The sequence below is a fragment of the Mobula hypostoma genome, chromosome 25 (genome assembly GCF_963921235.1).
Source record: "Mobula hypostoma chromosome 25, sMobHyp1.1, whole genome shotgun sequence".
NCBI lineage: Eukaryota > Metazoa > Chordata > Chondrichthyes > Myliobatiformes > Myliobatidae > Mobula > Mobula hypostoma.
Window position 1 is genome coordinate 11,901,143 of NC_086121.1, and position 20,024 is coordinate 11,921,166.

General features: G+C 40.7%; 1 protein-coding gene across 2 annotated transcripts in view; it reads left to right on the forward strand.

Annotated features, from left to right (window-relative positions):
* The window catches only part of LOC134337779 (probable G-protein coupled receptor 153), a 115,849-nt gene that overhangs the window by 22,956 nt on the left and 72,869 nt on the right, over positions 1–20,024 (forward strand). Inside the window, exon 1 of one of the 2 annotated variants that reach the window (XM_063033016.1) lies at positions 4,102–4,990. The exons of the other annotated variant lie outside the window; for it this stretch is intronic. The gene's annotated coding sequence lies outside the window, so the exon portion shown is untranslated. Of the gene's footprint in view, positions 1–4,101; positions 4,991–20,024 lie in introns of those variants that run through there. 2 annotated transcript variants of the gene reach the window in all.

The following is a 20,024-nucleotide window of genomic DNA, read 5'->3' on the forward strand; positions in this document are numbered from 1 at the left end:
TTTACTCAACTTCACTTACCCCTTCACTGAACTGTTCCCCAACCTATGGACTCACTTTCAGGAATTCTTCATTTCATGTTCTCAACGTTGATTGCTTATTTATTTATTTATTTATTTATTTATTTATTTTTGTATTTGAACTGTTTGTTGTCTTTTGCACACTGGTTGAATGGCCAGTTGGAGCATTCTTTCATTGATTCTATTATGATTCCTATTCTATTATAGATTTATTGAGCATGCCCACAAGAAAATCAATCTCAGGGTTATATATGATGACATATATGTACTTTGATAATAAATTAATTTTGAACTTTAAAAGTGGGATTAAAGCGGCCCTTATGGCTGGTGGATTGCATTGGAATTTATCCCCAGATGAATTCACCAACTAACAGGTTAATTGTAGACTGTCCTGCCTTTCTTATCTGTGGGCCCAGAGAAGTAGGTTTAAGTCAGATTTTTATAATTTCTTCCTATTTGTTGCTCAGCAATGGAGATGAAGACCCCAACAGCTAGCAAGATGGACATCTGGAGAAATGTTTGTATCCAAGTGGTTTATTCTGTGACCTTGGACATCCTAAAACATTTTATAGTCAAGATATTGTCAATATTGTCATGGGAGATGTGGCAACACACGCAGCCAAGCTGTACAAACAGCCAGGTGAAAATCACTGCATTTCTTTGTATTACCATTGTTGGTATAAGAATAAATTTCCCTTCCTCTTCAAATAATTCCGGAAACTCTTTTGTACCTTATTATAAGTTATTACATGTTCTTTAGAAGCTAATTGACAACTGTTTTAATGTTTCAAAAATATTTAATGACTTCCTTTGGATTTAACTAGTGCCAAGAACAGCATTTATACAATCAATTATTACTAAGGATAATGAATAGTATACTAGAAACTTATGGTAAATGCTTCAGCTTGGTTTGTCTGTCTTGTCATATTCTAATGTGTTTATTCCATATTGGAGTGGAAATGGGCAATTCAGCCCATCAAGTCTGCTTCACCATACAATTATGGCTAATTGATTTTCCCTATTCTCCTGTCCTCTCTCTGTAGCATTTGATGCCTTTACTAACCAAGAACCTATCAACCTCTGCTTTAATTGTACCCAATGACTTGGCCCCCACAGCAGTCTGTGGCAATAAATTCCACAGATTCAATGCCCACTGGCTAAAGAAATTCCTCCTCATCTCTATTTTAAAGTGATGTCCTCATATTCTGAGGCTGTATCCTCTAGTCCTAGACTCCCTCACTATAGGAAACATCCTCTCTACTTCCACTTTACCTAGGCCTTACAAGGCTACAATTCTAGAGGTAACTGAAAGCTGTAAGTGAGGAATACAAAATTAGAGATATTGAGAGTTCATCAGTGGCACTGAGGTACCTTTCACTAGTTTGTTTTAATTCTGAGGCTGTGCCGTCTGGTTCTTGACTCTTGCACTATTTGAAGCTTCATCTCCATGTCCATTCTATCTAGACCTTTCAATATTTGGTAGGTTTCAATGAGATTCCCCCCCCCCGTCATTCTTCTGAACTCCAACGAATACAGGACCAGAGCCATTAAACACTCCTAATATGTTAACCCTTTAATTCCTGGGAACACTCCTGAGTCCCCTCTGGACTCTTCCCCCATTGCCAGCATATCCATTCTTAGATATGGTGCCCAAAACTTACAATACTCCAAATATGGTCTGACCAATGCCTTATGAAGTCTCAGTATTACATTTTTGCTTTTTATATTCTATCCTCTCGAAATGAATGCTGATATTACATTTGCCTTCCTTATTACTAACTCAACCTGCAAGTTAACCTTTAGGGAACCCTGTACTAGGACTTCCAAGTCCCTTTGCACCTCCAATTTCTGAATTCACTTCCCACCTCCTCTCTCTTTATTCTTTCACCCTGGTTACAGCCCAGTCCATCACAGGCAAAGCCCTCCCTGCCACTGAGCATATCCATAAGGCACGGTATTGCATCAATCAGCATCAATCATCAAGGACCCCACCATCCAGGCCATGCTCCCTCATCACTACTGCCATCAGGAAGGAGGTACAAAAGCCTTAGGTACCACACCATGAGGTTCAGGAGCAGTTATTACCCCACAACCATCAGATTCCTGGAACCAGTGTGGATAACTTCACTCACCCCAACAATGAACTGATTCCACAACCTATGGACACATTTTCAAGGACTCTACAACTCACATCCTCAATATTATTTATTTATTTATTATTCTTTTCTCTTTTTTATATGTCCGCAATATAAAACTGGGTGCAGTTTTTCATTGATTCTCTTTATTTTCTATTTACTGTGAATGCCCACAAGGAAACAAATCTCAGGTTAGTGTGTGGTGATACCAAGTTCAAGTTTAATTATCATTTAACCATATATGTATACAGCCAAATGTTTCTCTGGCCTGAGGTGCAAAATACATTGCCAACAGTACACATACTGGACATGGCACATGTCACAAATAGCACATATGATTTAGATTCCTGCAAAACATACAGTCATTAAGAAAAAGAAGCCAAAGTCCCTGAGTGTCCAGCTTACTCTTTCACTGAGCGAACACCAGAGGGCAGCACTGACTGAACACTCGAGAGCAGCAACAAGGGAACACTGGAGGGGAGCACTGAGCGAATTCTGGAGGGCAGCACCAATCAGGGGGTTGCGCCCCCAACCCAGAACAGATTCTAGTGCACCCACGGAGGCTGTCCCACACTGCCTCGGCATCTCCTCCCTCCAGCGTCTGCAACAGGCGACCCCGCAGTCTAAGCCTAGTCCTTGCCACAATTGAGGAAGTGCAGTTCCCACGCTGTCGGTCTTTTCAGTGAAACAGTAAACCAGACTTGCAGTGCTCTACGTTGCCAATGTCCAATAGGTCCTGCAATCACACCAAAATCGCTCATTCCTTCTATTGGAAAGCGCACCGTCCAACAGTGCATAGCAAGTTTAGGTGACAACATAGCAGCAGTATGCAATAAGTCCAGCTCCATCACTACTGAGCAAATCGCTGATGGGATAGTCCTGCAGTACTTGATGTTTTTCCATTCCACTATTGAATTGTGATGGTAAAAAAAGGCATAAAAGATAAATAAGTACACCTTTGAATGGGCCTGGAGTGGCAGCTGTATCACCATGAGGTACACATATATATATGTACTTTGATCATAAATTTACTTTGGACTTTGAAAAGCTGAAACAAATAACTTCCACTTTGACTGAACCGTCACATGAATTATTCAGCTTGATGGAACATCAGTCCTGTTCAGGGAATAAGGTCAGTTCTTGGTTGTTAATAACCAAACCCATAGCTTCGCAATGTGATGGCCTACACATCCCAAGAGATACTTGGTCGCTAGGCTACAGTGGCTCCGGAGGTTGAAGGAACAAGGCAGGTTGTAGTGCCTCCAATAAGAACTCACTTTAGAGATAGGATCAATATGAAGGAGCGAATATTTCCTTAAAAGTGGAAACCTCATGGAGTATTTCTTCCACCTGCAACCATTCAACAGTTCTTTTGGGTTGGCATACATGTAGACATTCAGAAAGACTTGTTGCAAAATACTTGCCTCAAATATTTTAGTGATTAGGTCCCATCTGTAGGAATAGTACCATTTTAATTAATATGGCATTTTTTGTAGTCACTGTTGACCATTTCAAATAGAAGTGGGCAACTCAAACACTGCAGTGATGCCTCAGTAGTGCAGCTAGATAATAATCTGAAAACATGAGCTTTAATGGAGTTGAATTTCAGAAGCTGTAGCCCATCCACTTCAAGGTTTGACGTGTTGTGCATTCAGAGATGCTCTTCTCCACATTAATGGTTGTAATGCATGGTTATTTGAGTTACTTTTTTTTTCCCTGTCATCTTGAACCAGTCTGGCCATCCTCTTCTGACCTCTCTCATTAACCAAGTGATTTCACCCATAGAACTGTTCACTATTCTCTGTAATCTCTAGAGACTATTGTGCATGAAAATCCCAGGAGATCAGCAGTTTCTGAGATATTCAAACCATCCAGTTTGTCACCAACAATTGTTCCAGGGACAATGTCACTTAGATCACATTTCTTCCCCATGATGATGTTTGGTCTGAACCACAGTTGAACCTCTTGAGCATGTCTGCATGCTTTTATGCATTGAGTTTTTGCCACACGATTGGCTGATTAGACATTTGCATTCTTGAGAAAGTGTATCCAATACTAGAGGGCATGCATTTAAAGTGAGAGGAGATAAGTGCTAATTGGAACTTAGGGCAAGCTTTTACATAGAGATTGGTGGATGCCAGGGGTGTTTTCATGCTTAGATGTACTGAGTTGCTGCTACATGATTGGCTGAATAGTTATTTGCATTAATCAGCAAAAGTACAGGTGTACCTAGTAAAGTGGCCACTGATTGTATTACAATGAAAGCACATTTATTACCTCGACAGCATTGAACTTTGCTGGAAGTCTTTCATACCTTCAGGATCTTTAAGACAACTGCTGTGTCAATCTTGCTTTCTCCATTCTTTCCCCAAGTCCTATAGATCTTTTTCAGTATTTATTTCATTCCCTCTAAAATCAGCCTCCACAACCATTTTTCTTGCTGAGAACAATCAGTTCTCTTTCGTAATCAATTATCTTTTATCTGTGTCCTTTGATTATCTTGCTGACAGTGGAAAAGTTTTCCTTATTTACTCTTTTTAAACCTTTCTTAATTTAGAATGAGCTCTATTAAATCTCCCTTTAAGCTACACTGTCATTCAGAATGAGTTGACTTTTCCAGGGCAGGCAGGGTCTGAGGAGCAGGAAAATAGCTACATCTTTAGGAAAGAAGCATGAATCTTACGAATGAAGAAATTGGATTAATATATAGTACCCTTTGACCTCTTAGTAGTCCCAAGGCATTTGACAGTTGCATTATCTATCAACATTTGATGCAATGCCACTGCAGGAAATATTGGTACAGATGAACAAACATTGCTTTTATGGAAGCTATCCTGGTAAGCAATTCAGACTCTCACTAACATTTTCCATTTTACCTTTGCATATCCATTTTTGCTTGCTCCAATGAACCATGAGAGATTGAGAGTGTTTTCTCTACCAGAACACGAACCTCTGAACAATAAACAATATTGGATTAAGGCAGCAGCCAGTGCACAGTCCTGCTACAGCTAATTAGAATTACTCGCTACCTCTCTATAATCATGTTGTATAATTCAACATTTTGTTTAAAGGTAAATGCATGAATCTTGTTTCTTTCTCTTCTCCTTACTGCACTGGTATTCTTTTAAGATCGTTTTATAATCCTGGTTGATTTTCTTTGTATTAAATGAAGAAAAATGTTTCAGAAATTGCAGGCTCGTTAACATAATGTAGCAGGGTTTTTAACAAACCTCTTAACAGCCAAGATTAGATTAGCTTCCTTCTTTCTCGTTGACTAATAGATTTGTTGCCTTGTGCTTTTTTGTGTGTACCTTATTCAATGCCAGCAAAGAGATACCCTTTGGTATTTTAGCATTAAGAGGACTTTGTTTTATTGACATGCTGTTATGTATGAGATAGGCCAGGGGCTCTGAGTGCTCTGGAAAATGATGGAAATATTCAACAGGTCAGGCAGCATCTGTGGAGAAGAAAAAAACAAAGTTTTAGATTGATGATTTTTCATTCTGATTAAGGGTAGTTGGCCTAAAATCGTAACCCTCTCTTTATCTCCTCAGATGCTGTTTAACCTGCTGGGCAGCTTTTTCTGGCTTTGTTTTGGTTCCTACCCTCCTCAGTATTTCACCTTTATCTTAGTATAGAAGCATCTGTCTTCTTGCTTACTACTGCTGGGATGACCATCAGTATTTTAAGATTATGGGCAGTGTCTTGTGTTGAGATGCTGTTATTGATGAGTCAACCTTCAATATTTTAATACTGTCTATAGATCTTGGGCACAATTGCTTATGAGGCTGCTTTACGCTAATTGAAATGGTAAGACAAGGGGTTGAATGGTGCTGAATGGTGGTTTCAAAGGGAAATGTCAGTCATTAGCATTCACAATGCATCTTGAACTTCCAATGAAAGCTGAAGGTCAGATGCCTCATACTTGATTCCTGTGGTGGAGAATTTTGAATAGATAGTCCAGATATTCCATGCAGCTGGATCTCAGCTTTACCCAGGGAGTGGTTATGGACATACAGAGATACTCCCTGTAATGCTCAGTTTGTACTTGGCTCATTTTTCTTCCTTTACTTCAAAGGTTTTAAATATTCATGATATTTAATGTGCTTTTAATTAATTTTGTGCATTTTCATAATGCTTTTATTTTTAGATATTCACATTTATTTGAATAATTTCCAAAAGTTTCTGGCTATCAGCCAGTGAGCTGTCTGAGCCTTGAGATACAGTGCTTTAGGCAACTCACTCTTGGATGCCTCTTGACTGTGGAAGGTTGACTCATCTGATGCTCCCCATCTGGAAAAGTAAGAGTGGATGGACAGGGGCAGTGATAATGGACAGCAGCCTGAGTCCCACAATGTGTAGATGAGAGATGTTGTTGGTGCTGTGTTTAATCTGGTCCATCTCTTTAATCAACGACATTCTAATTGCTGTAAATGGGCGCATCTTGAGTACAGCTCCAAGAAAATCGCTAAAGCTGAAAGAATCTGCAAATTGTAAGTGCTATTAATTTCCACCTCAAGGTCAAAAGAACCCACTGGGAAACAATTAACTTTCTTTCTTCTTAACAATTTTCACACAAGTCATCTCAAGTGAGATTTAAAAAAATCTTTATTCAGTTTTTGTGATTTGGACATCACTAGCAAAGCCAACACTTTTTGCCTAGCCTTAATTGCAGTTAAGTCTAGCAGGCCTCCTGTTGGTTTTACTCCTCAATATTCCTGGGTAGGAAATCAACAGCGACAAAGGAGCCAATGAGTAGACACAAGACCAATACATTAGATTGGGAAGGAATTGGTTGGATGATGGATGTCTGAATCCATTGCTGTTGATATACAGTGTAGCTTTTTGGAGTTTAGTTTCATAGAGTCCGTTTCATGTGGGATGGATATGGTACGAAGGATGTAAAAAATAAAGTCAATTCAATTCAATTTTGTACTTACTGTGTTTTTTTTAATTAATTTTTTTAATGCGTTTCTACAGTGAAACTACAGAAAAAAAGACCCAACAACAAAATGGAGATTTATACAGTATGAAACAAACAAATCTAATATATAATTCGTAACAATAAAAAAAGCACCCAAAAGAGAATTATGTAAAATTAGTATCCACCCCAACCTCCCACTGAAAAAAAAAACCCAGGCCAACCATTTCTACGTATAAAAGAAAAAGAAATTAATCAGAGCATTCAACCCCAGAGAACTGTAAATATATATAGGAAAAAAGAAAGTATAATGCCGACTACCAAAAGTATAATGTAATTCACAACAAAAAACCGTATAACTTACAAAAAAAAACTGGAAGTAAGGGATTGTAGCATACAAAAAAATGATAAACTTACCCTAAAGAAGAGTTATGAAAATATTATAACAATCAGAGAAAACTGTGAATACGTTCCAAAAAATTGTTATTTTGCGCTACTTCCTCTGAACTGTGGAATGGCTTCTGGCCCTCTTGGGGGGTCTGCAGGTAGAAAATAGAGAATCCAGTTGCACAAGAAGGTATTGAGACCTAGTTTTGGAGCCATTGATTAGTTTTTGAGGGGATAATAGTATTGAATGCTGAGCTGTCGTCAATGAAGAATATCCTGAAGAATGTATCTTCACTGTGCAGATGTCCCAGGGTTGAGTGAAGAGCCTATGAAATGGCATCTGTTGTTGATCTGTTGTGTTGGTAGGCAAATTGGAGCGGATCCAAGTTGCTTCTCAGGCAGGAGTTGATGTTTCATCACCAGCCTCTCAAAGCACTTCATCACTGTGGATGTAAGTGCTACTGAGTGATAATCACTGAGACAGATTTCCTGATAATCATTCAGGTTTCTTCCCCTCTGCCATCCGATTCCTAAATGGACATTGACCCATTGGACATTACCTCATTTTTTTTAATATTATTTCTGTTTTTGCACTATTTTAGATTTAACTATTTAATACACATATAAATACCTACTGTAATTGACTTACTTATTTATTTTTTCTATATTGTCATGTATTGAATTGTAATACTGCTACTAAGTGAACAAATTTCATGACCTATGCTGGTGATATTAAACCTGATTCTGATTCTGCGATCACCACAGAATCTTAGGCACTGGTAGAATTGAAGCCTGCTTGAAACAGGTGAGTATCTCAGACTGCCAAAGCAAGTGGTTAAAGATATCAGCCAACACTCCAATGTATCCATTGAATTGGACTCCACAGCTGTCTACGGAAATTAATTCCGCAGATTCACTACGCTCTGGTAAAAGAAATTTCTCCTCATCTCTGTTCAAAGGGACGTTCTTGTATCCTGAGGCTGTGCTCATGGGTCCTAGAGTCTCCCACTATTGGAAATGTCCCCTCCATCTCCATTCTATCTAGGTCTTTCAATATATAGTAAGTTTCAATGAGATCATCCTTATTCTCCTAAACTCCAGTGAGTACAGGCTCAAAGCCATCAATTGCTCCCTTTTATTCAGCGTATGCTTTCTTAGATATGGGGCCCAAAACTGTTCACAACTCTCCAGATGTGGACTGACTGACACCTTAAAAAAGTCTCAGCATTACATCCTTGCTTTTATATTCTAATCCTCTCAGACAAATGCTAACATTATGTTTGCCTTCCTTGCGACATTTATGGAATCCTGCACTAGGACCTCCTGTACTTATAGAACGTAGATCATAGAAATCTACAGCACATTACAGGCCCTTCAGCCCACAATGTTGTGCTGCCCATGTAACTTACTCTAGAAACTGCCTAGAATTTCCCTACCGCATAGGCCTCTATTATTCTAAGTTCCTATATGCCGGTGCATCACCATCATTGGTTAAGCCAATGACACCGGCATTGTCAGAAAACTTAAATATGCCATTGATGCTGTACTTACCCACAGTTATAATATAAAGCAGATCCCCACTTCTCCAACATAACCTGCCTTTCCACCTATCTTTGTATCATCCACCAACATGACCACAAGCCATTAATTCCTTCACCCAGATCATTAGTGTACAATGTGAAAGATAGTACATCCAACACTGACCCTAGTGGAACATCACTAGTCACCAACAGCCAACCAGAAAAGTTCTCCTTTATACCCAACCTTTGCCTTCTGCCAGTCAGCCAAACTTCTGTCCTGGCTGGTAGCTTTCCTGTAATACCATGGGTTCTTGTCTGCAAGTGAAGGAACTGAGAATACAATCTAAATTGGATCCTTTATTCCCTGAATCACAGAACCTAGTCAATTCAGATTGGCAACAGCATCTCCTTCACAATCTCTATCAGCACAGGTGCACCACAAGGCTGTGTACTTTGCCCCCTGTTCTACTTATGACTGTGTGGCTAAGCACAACTTCACTGCCGTATTTAAGTTTTCTGACAAGTCAACATGTAGGCGGGAGATTGAAAATCTGGCTGAATGGTGTAACAACAACCTTTCACTCAATGTCAGCAAGACCAAGGAGCTGATTATTGATTTCATCAGGAAGAAACCAGAGGTCCATTAGCCAGTCCTTATTAAGGAATCAGAGACAGAGAGGGTCAGCAACTTTAAATTCCTTGGTGTTATCATTTCAGAAGTTCTGTCCCGGGCCCAACACACCAGTGCAATTACAAAGAGACAATGGAAGCACCTCTACTTCCTTAGAAGTTTGTGAAGAATTGCAATGACATCTAAAACTTGGACAAACTTCTATAGATGTGTGGTGGAGAGTATATTGACTGGTTGCATTACAGCCTAGTAAGGAAATACCAATGCCCTTGAACAGAAAGTCCTACATAAAGTAGTGGATATGGCCCAGCCCATCATGGGTAAAACACTCCCCCGTGTTGAGCACATCTACATGGAGTGCTGTCGCAGGGATGCAGCATCCATCTTCAAGGACCCTCACCACCCAGGCCATGCTTTCTTCTTGCTGCTGCCACCAGGAAGGAAGGTACAGGAGCCTCAGGGCTCAAACCACCAGTTTCAGGAACAGTTATTACCCCTCAACCATAAGGTTCTTGAAACAGAGGGGATAACTTCACTCAACTTCACTCACTCTATCACTGAACTGTTCCCACAACCTATAGACCTACTTTCAAGGATTCTTCATCTCATGCTCTTGATATTTGTTCCTTTATTATTATTATTTCTTTTTTTCTTTGCAGTCTGTTGCCTTTTACACATTGATGGTTTCTCCATCCTGTTGGGGCAGTCTTTCCTTGATCTATTGTGTTTTTTGTGTTTACTGTGAACGTCTGCAAGAAAATGAATCTCAGTGTTGTACAAACGTACATACAGTAGTGACATACATGTACTTCGATAACAAACTTACTTTCAAATTGAACTTCTTATCTTCTTTAACATCTTGTCAAAGGCATACTGAAAATCCAAGTAAACAACATCCAGTGCCTCTCCTTTGTCTATTGTATCTGTTATTACCTCAAACAATTCAACAAAATTTTCCCGTAAGGAATCTATGCTTACTTTGTCCTATTTCATCATGTGCTTCTAAGTTCTCCGAAATCTCATCTTGCCAAACACTGGACTCAGTCTAACTGACCTATAATTTCCTGTATTTTGCCTCGCTCCCTTTATAAAGAGTGGAGTATCTTTCCAGTCCTCCGGAATAATACCAGAATCTAGTGAAAGAATCTTGAAAGAATCATTACTGATGCCTCCACAATCTCTACAGCCACCTCTTTCAGCACCCTGGGGTGTAGTTCATCTGGTCCAGGTGACTTATCTGCATTCAGACCTTTCAGCTTCCCAAGCACCTTCTCCTTAGTAATAGCAACTGCTCTCCTTTTACCCCTGACTCTCGAATCTCTGGCATACTGCTAGTGTCTGCAACAGTGAAGACCGACACAAAATATTTAATAAATTCATCTGACTTTTCTCCCCTATCACTACCTCTCCTGCATCATTTTGCAGTGGTCTGATGTACACACTTGCCTCTCTTTCACTCTTTATAAACAGTATCTGAAAAAATTTTTAGGCTCTTTTTTATTATTTGCTGCCCTACCTTCATATTTCATCTTTTTTTTTCTTGTTGCTTTTAAAATATTATTTTATTTTATTTAGAGATACATTGTGGAACAGGCCCTTCCAGCCCAACGAACTGCACAGCCCACAGGGCAACTTAACCTACTAACCGGTAGGTCTTTGGATTGCGGGGGGAAACCCTAACGGTCACGGGAAGCATGCACAAACTTCTTGCAGCGGACAGCGGAATTGAACTCCAAAGTCTGACACCCTGAGCAGCAGTAGCATCACGCTAACCACCAGGCTACCGTGTTGCCCTTTAGCTGCATCCTGTTGGTTTTTAAAAGCTTCCCAGTCCTCCTGCTCCCCACAATATTTGGCTTAATTGGATCCCTTTTCTTTTACTTTTATCTTTTGACTACTATTAATGCATCCTCCCTTTAGAATGACTTTTCTTCTTTGGGATGAACTGATCTTGCACCTTCTCAATTACTACCAAAAACTCCAGCCACTGGTACTCTTCTGTCATCCCTGCTAATGTCCCCTTCTAATCAACTTTGGCCACCTCCTCTCTCATGCCTCTGTAGTTCTCTTTACTCAACTGTAATACTGAGACGTGATTTTAGCTTCTCCCAGTTAAACTGCAGGATAAATTATATCATATTATGATCACTGCCTCTTAGGGGTTCTTCTACCATAGGCTCTCTAATCAAATCTGGTTCATCACACAACACCAAATCCAGAATTGCCTTTCCCCTCATGGACTTGACCACACACTGCTCTAAAAAGCCACCTTATAGGCATTTTGTGAATTCCTTCTTTTGGGATCGAACACCAACCTGATTCTCCCAATCTACCTCCAAAATGAAATCCCTCATGACCATTGTAACATTGCCCTTATTACATGACTTTCCTATCTCCTGTCATAATTTGTACCTCTTATCTTGGCTACCGTTTACCCTTGTTTTTTTAACACTACCAATAAGGATTCTATCTAATGAGGCTGAGTACAGGGCTATGGTAGAAAACTTTGTCACATGGTGTGAGCAGAATTATCTGCAGCTTAATGTGAAAAATATTAAGGAGCTGGTGGTAGACCTGAGGAGAACTAAGGCACCGGTGACCCCTGTTTCCATCCAGGGAGTCAGTGTGGACATGGTGGAGGATTACAAATACCTGGGGATACGAATTGACAATAAACTGGACTGGTCAAAGAACACTGAGGCTGTCTACAAGAAGGGTCAGAGCTGTCTCTATTTCCTGAGGAGACTGAGGTCCTTTAACATCTGTCGGATGATGCTGAGGATGTTCTACAAGTCTGTGGTGGCCAGTGCGATCATGTTTGCTGTTGTGTGCTGGGGCAGCAGGCTGAGAATAGCAAACACCAACAGAATCAACAAACTCATTCGTAAGGCCAGTGATGTTGTGGGGATGGAACTGGACTCTCTGACGGTGGTGTCTGAAAAGAGGATGCTGTCCAAGTTGCATGCCATCTTGGACAATGTCTCCCATCCACTACATAATGTACTGGGTGGGCACAGGAGTACATTCAGCCAGAGACTCATACCACCGAGATGCAACACATAGCGTCATAGGAAGTCATTCCTGCCTGTGGCCATCAAACTTTACAACTCCTCCCTTGGAGGGTCAGACACCCTGAGCCAATAGGCTGGTCCTGGACTTATTTCCTGGCATAATTTACATATTGCTATTTAATTATTTATGGTTTATTACTATTTAATTCTTTATGGTGCAACTGTAACGAAAGTCAATTTCCCCCAGGATCAATAAAGTATGACTATGACTATGAATTTCATTTTTTACCATCAGAGCCACCCCATCTCCTCTGCCTACCTGCCAGTTCTTTCAATACAATATGTATTCTTAGATGTTAAGCTCCCAGCTGTGATCTTCTTTCAATGATAACTCGTGATACCCATGACCTACCAATCTCTAACTGTGCTGCAAGATCATTGGCCTTATTCCCATATCTTGTGTGCATTAAAATATAAAGATTTCGGTCCTATAATCACTATCCTTCTTTTCTATTTTGTCTCTCTGTTGCCTGAAGTCAAAATCTTGTTCTTTTCTAAACTTTTCTAATCTTTTTATGTTTAGAAGCAGTACTCAAGCAAATTAATCTAAAGCTTTCAAGAGGGGGTTAGATGTCTACATGAGGGACAATAGTACAGGACATAAAAGGCCTCCTTGTGCCACCGTGGGGAATTCCAGTGTCTTGGACAATTCTCCCTCAGGTAAACCCAGGAAAAAATATCAGGCCCTTTTATTACTAGGGTTGATGTGACTAATTTAGAACAATTTGTAATAATCTACTTAAAAGAGTGTGTGAGGTGTTGACATTGGTGGGAAGGAATACTGATGATCTAACTGTGTATGATGCCTTGAGGGCTGATGATGAAAAGTTCATGATTACTGCCTCTCTGAGGCTGTGCAGTCAGTTGAATAAGACAGGCTACTGGGGATTAGTACTATTAAATTTGCTGTTGAAAATCGAATACTGGCACGGGAAAATTTGCATATTTCCCGGGATTTAAATAGCAATTTAAAGACAAACAACAGGAATCCTGCAGATGCTGGAAATTCAAGCAACACACATCAAAGTTGCTGGTGAACGCAGCAGGCCAAGCAGCATCTATAGGAAGAGGCGCAGTCGACGTTTCAGGCCGAGACCCTTCGTCAGGACTAACTGAAGGAAGAGTGAGTAAGGGATTTGAAAGTTGGAGGGGGAGGGGGAGATCCAAAATGATAGGAGAAGACAGGAGGGGGAGGGATAGAGCCGAGAGCTGGACAGGTGATAGGCAAAAGGGGATACGAGAGGATCATGGGACAGGAGGTCCGGGAAGAAAGACAAGGGGGGGGGTGACCCAGAGGATGGGCAAGAGGTATATTCAGAGGGACAGAGGGAGAAAAAGGAGAGTGAGAGAAAGAATGTGTGCATAAAAATGAGTAACAGATGGGGTATGAGGGGGAGGTGGGGCCTTAGCGGAAGTTAGAGAAGTCAATGTTCATGCCATCAGGTTGGAGGCTACCCAGACGGAATATAAGGTGTTATTCCTCCAACCTGAGTGTGGCTTCATCTTTACAGTAGAGGAGGCCGTGGATAGACATGTCAGAATGGGAATGGGATGTGGAATTAAAATGTGTGGCCACTGGGAGATCCTGCTTTCTCTGGCGGACAGAGCGTAGATGTTCTCTATCCTTCCCCCTCCTGTCTTCTCCTATCATTTTGCATCTCCCCCTCCCCCTCCAGCTTTCAAATCCCTTACTCAATCTTCCTTCAGTTAGTCCTGACGAAGGGTCTCGGCCTGTAACGTCGACTGCGCCTCTTCCTATAGATGCTGCTTGGCCTGCTGCGTTCACCAGCAACTTTGATGTGTGTTGCAGCAATTTAAAGAAGTACAGTCAGGACCTTACAGGAATTTCCATTATCCTGGGTTCATTAATTTTTCTGAGGGGTTTACTTGTTCATTGTACAGGAGAAAAGATCAAGAATCAACTTTATTTGACATATAGATTTACATGCACGGTATTAGAATTTGCCGTGGTGTGTTGGCATGACATGCACCAAAAATATCATTCAACAATTGTAAGGAATAAAGAATTATATAAAAATAAATTTGGAAGTTAAAGTTCAGATGTGGAATAAAATGTGGATAAATACATAAATACCTGCATATATTTACAATATGAACAAAATTATAAAAACTGGTTTAAAACATTTACAGAGCAGTTTTTGTGGCTGAGCTAATAGATAGAGGGGGGTAGGGGATGTTTGAATCTTCTCTCAAAGTGGGGTCTTCTTGGGACCCTGAGTCTTGCTGTAGTTAAGTGTCTTCTTGTGACCGTGAGTATTACCAAAGTTAGGTCTAGTATAGGCACAACACAATATGAAACTAAAATTGAGGTTAGAATGAATTTCAACAATATAGCTTAATTTTTTGCTAAAACTTTAATATGAAAACAACTGTTTTGACCAAAACACTGAGATTCTGATGTGTAATAGATCAAAGAAAAAAATTTCTTCTGACTTAACTTGTGTGATATATTTCCTCTAGATATATTATGTCAAGCAACACACAGAATGATCATGTGGGAGAAACGGGCCAATAAGAGTAAGAGATTGCCACAAGGTCACAGAGAACCTGCTTGGATTTCACAAGGAGTTGCCCAGTGACCATAACACCCCACAGGGCACAATGCCTTTGTAAAGTGACCCTGTAATGTCTGCATCACATTTTGAGAACCTTCACACAACTGGCTCAAAAACTGGCTGCTTCATTGAAAGCATAAAATGGGGATTCTCTGCGGTCGTTTCTACTGGAGCAAATTAAGGGAGATGAGTTGAGGTACAGGCAGCCATATTGCTTCAGTGACGGAATATACATGAAAGGCTGCTTTGTTTTTCTTTGTATACCTCTGAGGTCTTTCTCTATACCAGCCACCAGAAGGCATGTAGGAGTTAGCTGTCAATGATTCTTCTTCTATTTTAGTTTAGCTTGGCATTTCCGCATTTCAGAGATGGAGACTAGGCACAATGAAAGACCCACTCAGTGACACCATCTGCCAATATGTTAACACTCTAGATCAATATTCCACCCAGTATATGGGCCACCGTGGAGTAAAAATAGTTTATTTTAAAAATAGGAACCAGAGGAGTAAATGCAATACTACATTCTTAATTATTCTGCTTAGTTGATTTGGAGATCCTGGAGATCTTTATCTGAGGTAATGTGAATATTCATGTCCCCATGAAACAGACCACAAGAAATAGAACCATAATTAGGCTATCCATCCCATAGTTCCTGCTTGGCTATTCAATCATGGCTACTTTATTTTCCCTCTCAACCCCATTCCCTTGCCTTTTTCCTGTAATCTTGGACACCCTTACTACACAGCTAATCAATTCCAGCTTTAAATATATCCGATGACTTGGCCTCCATCTGTGGCAATGAATTCCACAGATTCACCACCTTCTGGCTAAAGAAATTCCTCCTCATCTCTGTTCTAAAGAGATATCCTTCTGTTCTACAGCTGTGCCTTCTTGTCATTGATTCTCCCGTTATTGGAAATATCCTCTCCACATCCACTCTACCCAGGCCTTTCAATATTCAGTAGGTTTCAATGAGATCCCCTCATTCTTCTAACTCCAATGAGTATAGGCCCAAAGTCTTCACACATTTCTTATATGTTAACTCTTTCATCCTGAAATCACAACTGCAAACCTCCCCTGGATCCTCTCCAATGCCAGCACATCCTTTCTTAGATATTGGGCCCAAAGCTGCTCACAACACTCCAAGTGTGGTCTGAACAATACCTTATAAAGTCTCAGCATTATATTCTAGTCCTCTGGAAATGAATAGTAGCATTGCATTTTTTTTCCTTTCTACTGACTCAATTTGGGAGTTAACCTTTAGGGAATCCTGCACTAGGACTCCCAAGTTCCTTTGCACCTCTGATTTCTGAATTTATTCCATGTGTAGAAAATAGGATATGGTTTTATTTCTTCTTCCAAAGTACATGACCATATACTTCCCAAAACTGTATTCCATCTGCCACTTCTTTGCCCATTCCCTTAATCTGTCTAAGTCCTTCTACAAAATCCTTGCATCCTCTTCTCTACCTGTCCCTTCACCTATCTTGGCCACAAAGCCATCAATTCCATCATCCAGATCATTAATTTGTAACCTGGAAAGTTATTACCATTTGACTTGAGTTAATACAGATGGTCCTTTTCTGATGCTTGTTTACATGGGTTTGGTTGGCGGTTTGATGTCTTTTTTTAATGGAAGCTTGTATGGCGCATAGCTCCGGGTTTGTGCTCCAAATGGGTTTTCTCCCCCTTTTTTTTTAGTTATTAGGGGTTTCTCTGTTTTAGTTAGTAAGGGTTCTTTTTTTTTCTTTCTTTCCTTTTTTCCATAAAAAAAGTTTTAATACTTTGTTTTTTGATTATCATTGATATACTGTTCAGCCTGGTTGATAGTTTAACTTTTACTCTACATATGGATATGTTATCTTGATTATTTTGATGTCATTTTTTTCTGTTGTTGATTTTCAATAATAATTAATAAAAAGATTTAAAAAGAAAGAAAAGAAAAGTAGCGGTCCCAATGCGAACCTCTACAGACAATCATTAGCCAACCAGATGAGGCTTCCTTTATTCCTTCTGCCTGTCAGCCAATCTCCTGTCTATGCTGGTACCTTTCCTGTTTTATTCTTTAAAAAGTGAAGGAAGCACTTGCTGGGTCTGTCACATTCTCTCAGCAATCCAAAGTGCCTGGCAACCAATTGATTCAGTGTTGTTGCTTTGACCAGTTCTTCACACAGCGAGGTCCAGCAAACTGTAAATCAATGATTGAACTATTTTAGAATTTTAAACATGAGCATATCTGAGGATGCTGGAAATCCAAAGCAACACACACAAAATGCTGGAGGAACTCAGCAGGCCAGGCAAAATCTATGGAAATGAGACGTTTCATACTGAGGCTCTTCTTCGGGGCTGGAAAGGAAGGGTGAAAAAAAAAGTATAAAAAGTTAGAGGGGGTGGGGGAGGGAAGGAGGCTAGCTAGAAGGTGATAGGTGAAGCCAGTTGGGTAGGAAAGGTAAAGGGCTGGAGGGCAAGGAATCTGATAGGAGAGGAGAGTGGATCTTTGGAGAAAGGGAAGGAAGAGGGGACACAGGGGGAGGTGATAGGCAAGTGAGAAGAGATAATAGGCCAGAGTGGGAAATAGAAGAAGAGGTTTTTACCAGAAGGAGAAATTAATATTCATGCCATCAGGTAGGAGGCTGCCCAGGTGGAATAGAAGATGTTACTTCTCCACCCTGAGGGTGTCCTCATCGTGGCGCGATTTGTCTTGGGCGCTCTGGCAGAGTAAACGCTGTGACCTATCCGTAGCTGAACTGGATCTTAACCTTTCACCCAACCAAGTGTGAAGTGTCCTGGTTTATTTTGGTCTCATCCGAATGGTGACATGTCTCACAGTGCAGCACTCCCTCAGTTCTGGACATAGGTTAGAAGCTAAAGTCTAAAGTGAGAATTGAATTCTCAATGGATGAGCCTTTATCTTGGCCAAGGTGGCATTTACATTAAGCAAGATTGTTAAACATTTTACTTTTTTGAAAATTCACGGTAGTTAAGCAGTTTAATTATTAGATTTTTCAGGTTTTAACGATTCAGATTTATCACATGTACATTGTAACATACAGTGAAATGTGTTAACAACCAACACACCCAAGGATGTGCTGGGGGCAGCCCACAAGTATCACAACACATTCTGGCGCCGACATAACATGCTTATGATGTTCAGCAGAACAACACAAACAACAACAACAACAAAGCAAAGCAAAACAAGATGACAACAGCAAAACAAGGCCCTTTCCCACCCACCCACCTACCCACTCACACACACAGACAATCCTCCACCTCCTGGATAGGCTACCTCTGGACCTCTAATTCTGGGCCTCAGACTCTCTAACTTACAGACATTGGGTTATTGACATTCAGACAAGACCACCCAGGGGACTCGACCTTCAGTATACTACCTCCAGACTCAGTGACTTGAGTCTAGTACATTTGGGTTTATACTTCTAGCTCGGCTGGACTTCGGACTTCACCATCCTCTTGGTGTTGACACATGACTCTCTATTCATTGGCTTAACCTTTGGGTCTTGACCCCCAGGCCCGTTGATCACAGGTTTGATTCCTAGTCACGACCTCAGAAATCACTGATCATGGTTTGACCTTTGACCTTGATTCCATTGACCCCAGTACTCACTGATCATGGGTTTGACCTGTGATCCTTGACCTACGGACTTCCATGGACCTCCGACCCCAGAGACGAAGATATGTTAAATCTTCACAGGAATTTATTGATAAAATTTATGATATACTTGCAAAAACATTTTTTATACCTCTTTAATTTTGCCCTGTGTTTGTTTGCTGCTCCTTTGATGAATTGGCTGCTGTTGGATGTGATTCCCTGTATGTAGGGCATGCTTTGGTGAGGCCAGACAATAACCACTGGGAGTAAGAAAGGTCACAGCCAAATCCATTCCTGACCTCATCTGATGCCCACATGCGTCACTTCCCAGAAGGGGTCAAGCCACAGGTCTCTGGACAGTGCCTTCCCCTCTGCATTATACTTCGCCATCCCATCTGCCAAGTTAGCTATGGTTAACGAGATCTCCCATTCCCTTTAATCTGCCTTAAGCAGCATTGCATTTAAAGATAAAGATTAGCTTTATTTGTCACCTGTACATTGAAATTTAAGTCGTCATTTGTGTCAAAGACCAACGTAGTCCGAGGACATGCTGGGGGTAGTCGCATGTTCCCAGTGCCAATGCAACATGCCCACAGCTTACTAACCCCAAGCAGGAGGACACTGAAGTACCCAGAGGGAACCCACGTCATCATGGGAAGAACACACAAACTCCTTCCAGACAGCAGTGGAACTGAGCTCCAGTTGCTGGTGCTGTAATAATGTTACGCGAATCGCAACGCTAACTGTTCCACCCACCGATTTACCCAATCTACGTCTGGAGCAGAGCAAGCTGCAACCAATTCATAGCTGAACGACTTGTTCTCTTCACAACACAAAAGAGTTCACCGCAGCAAACATGTTTGGTGTTAAGTCTGCTTTCTGTGGGTAAGATGGACGGTTGCAAATATCGTGAATGTTTGTCCCTGTAGTTTAGCATGTACCTATTGCATATGTTCACGTTCTGGCAGCAGTCCATTCACTATTGAGAGAAATCTGTCGCATTTCAAGATGGATTGTAAATCTATCTGTATGTTTACTTACGTTGGCTGAGAATGAAGACAGGGCATGCAGGTTATTGAAGCAACTGCTAATGGAACTCACATCAGCTGTAAATGAGAATAGAACAGTTATCAAAAAGGTATTAACCCCAATGTAAAG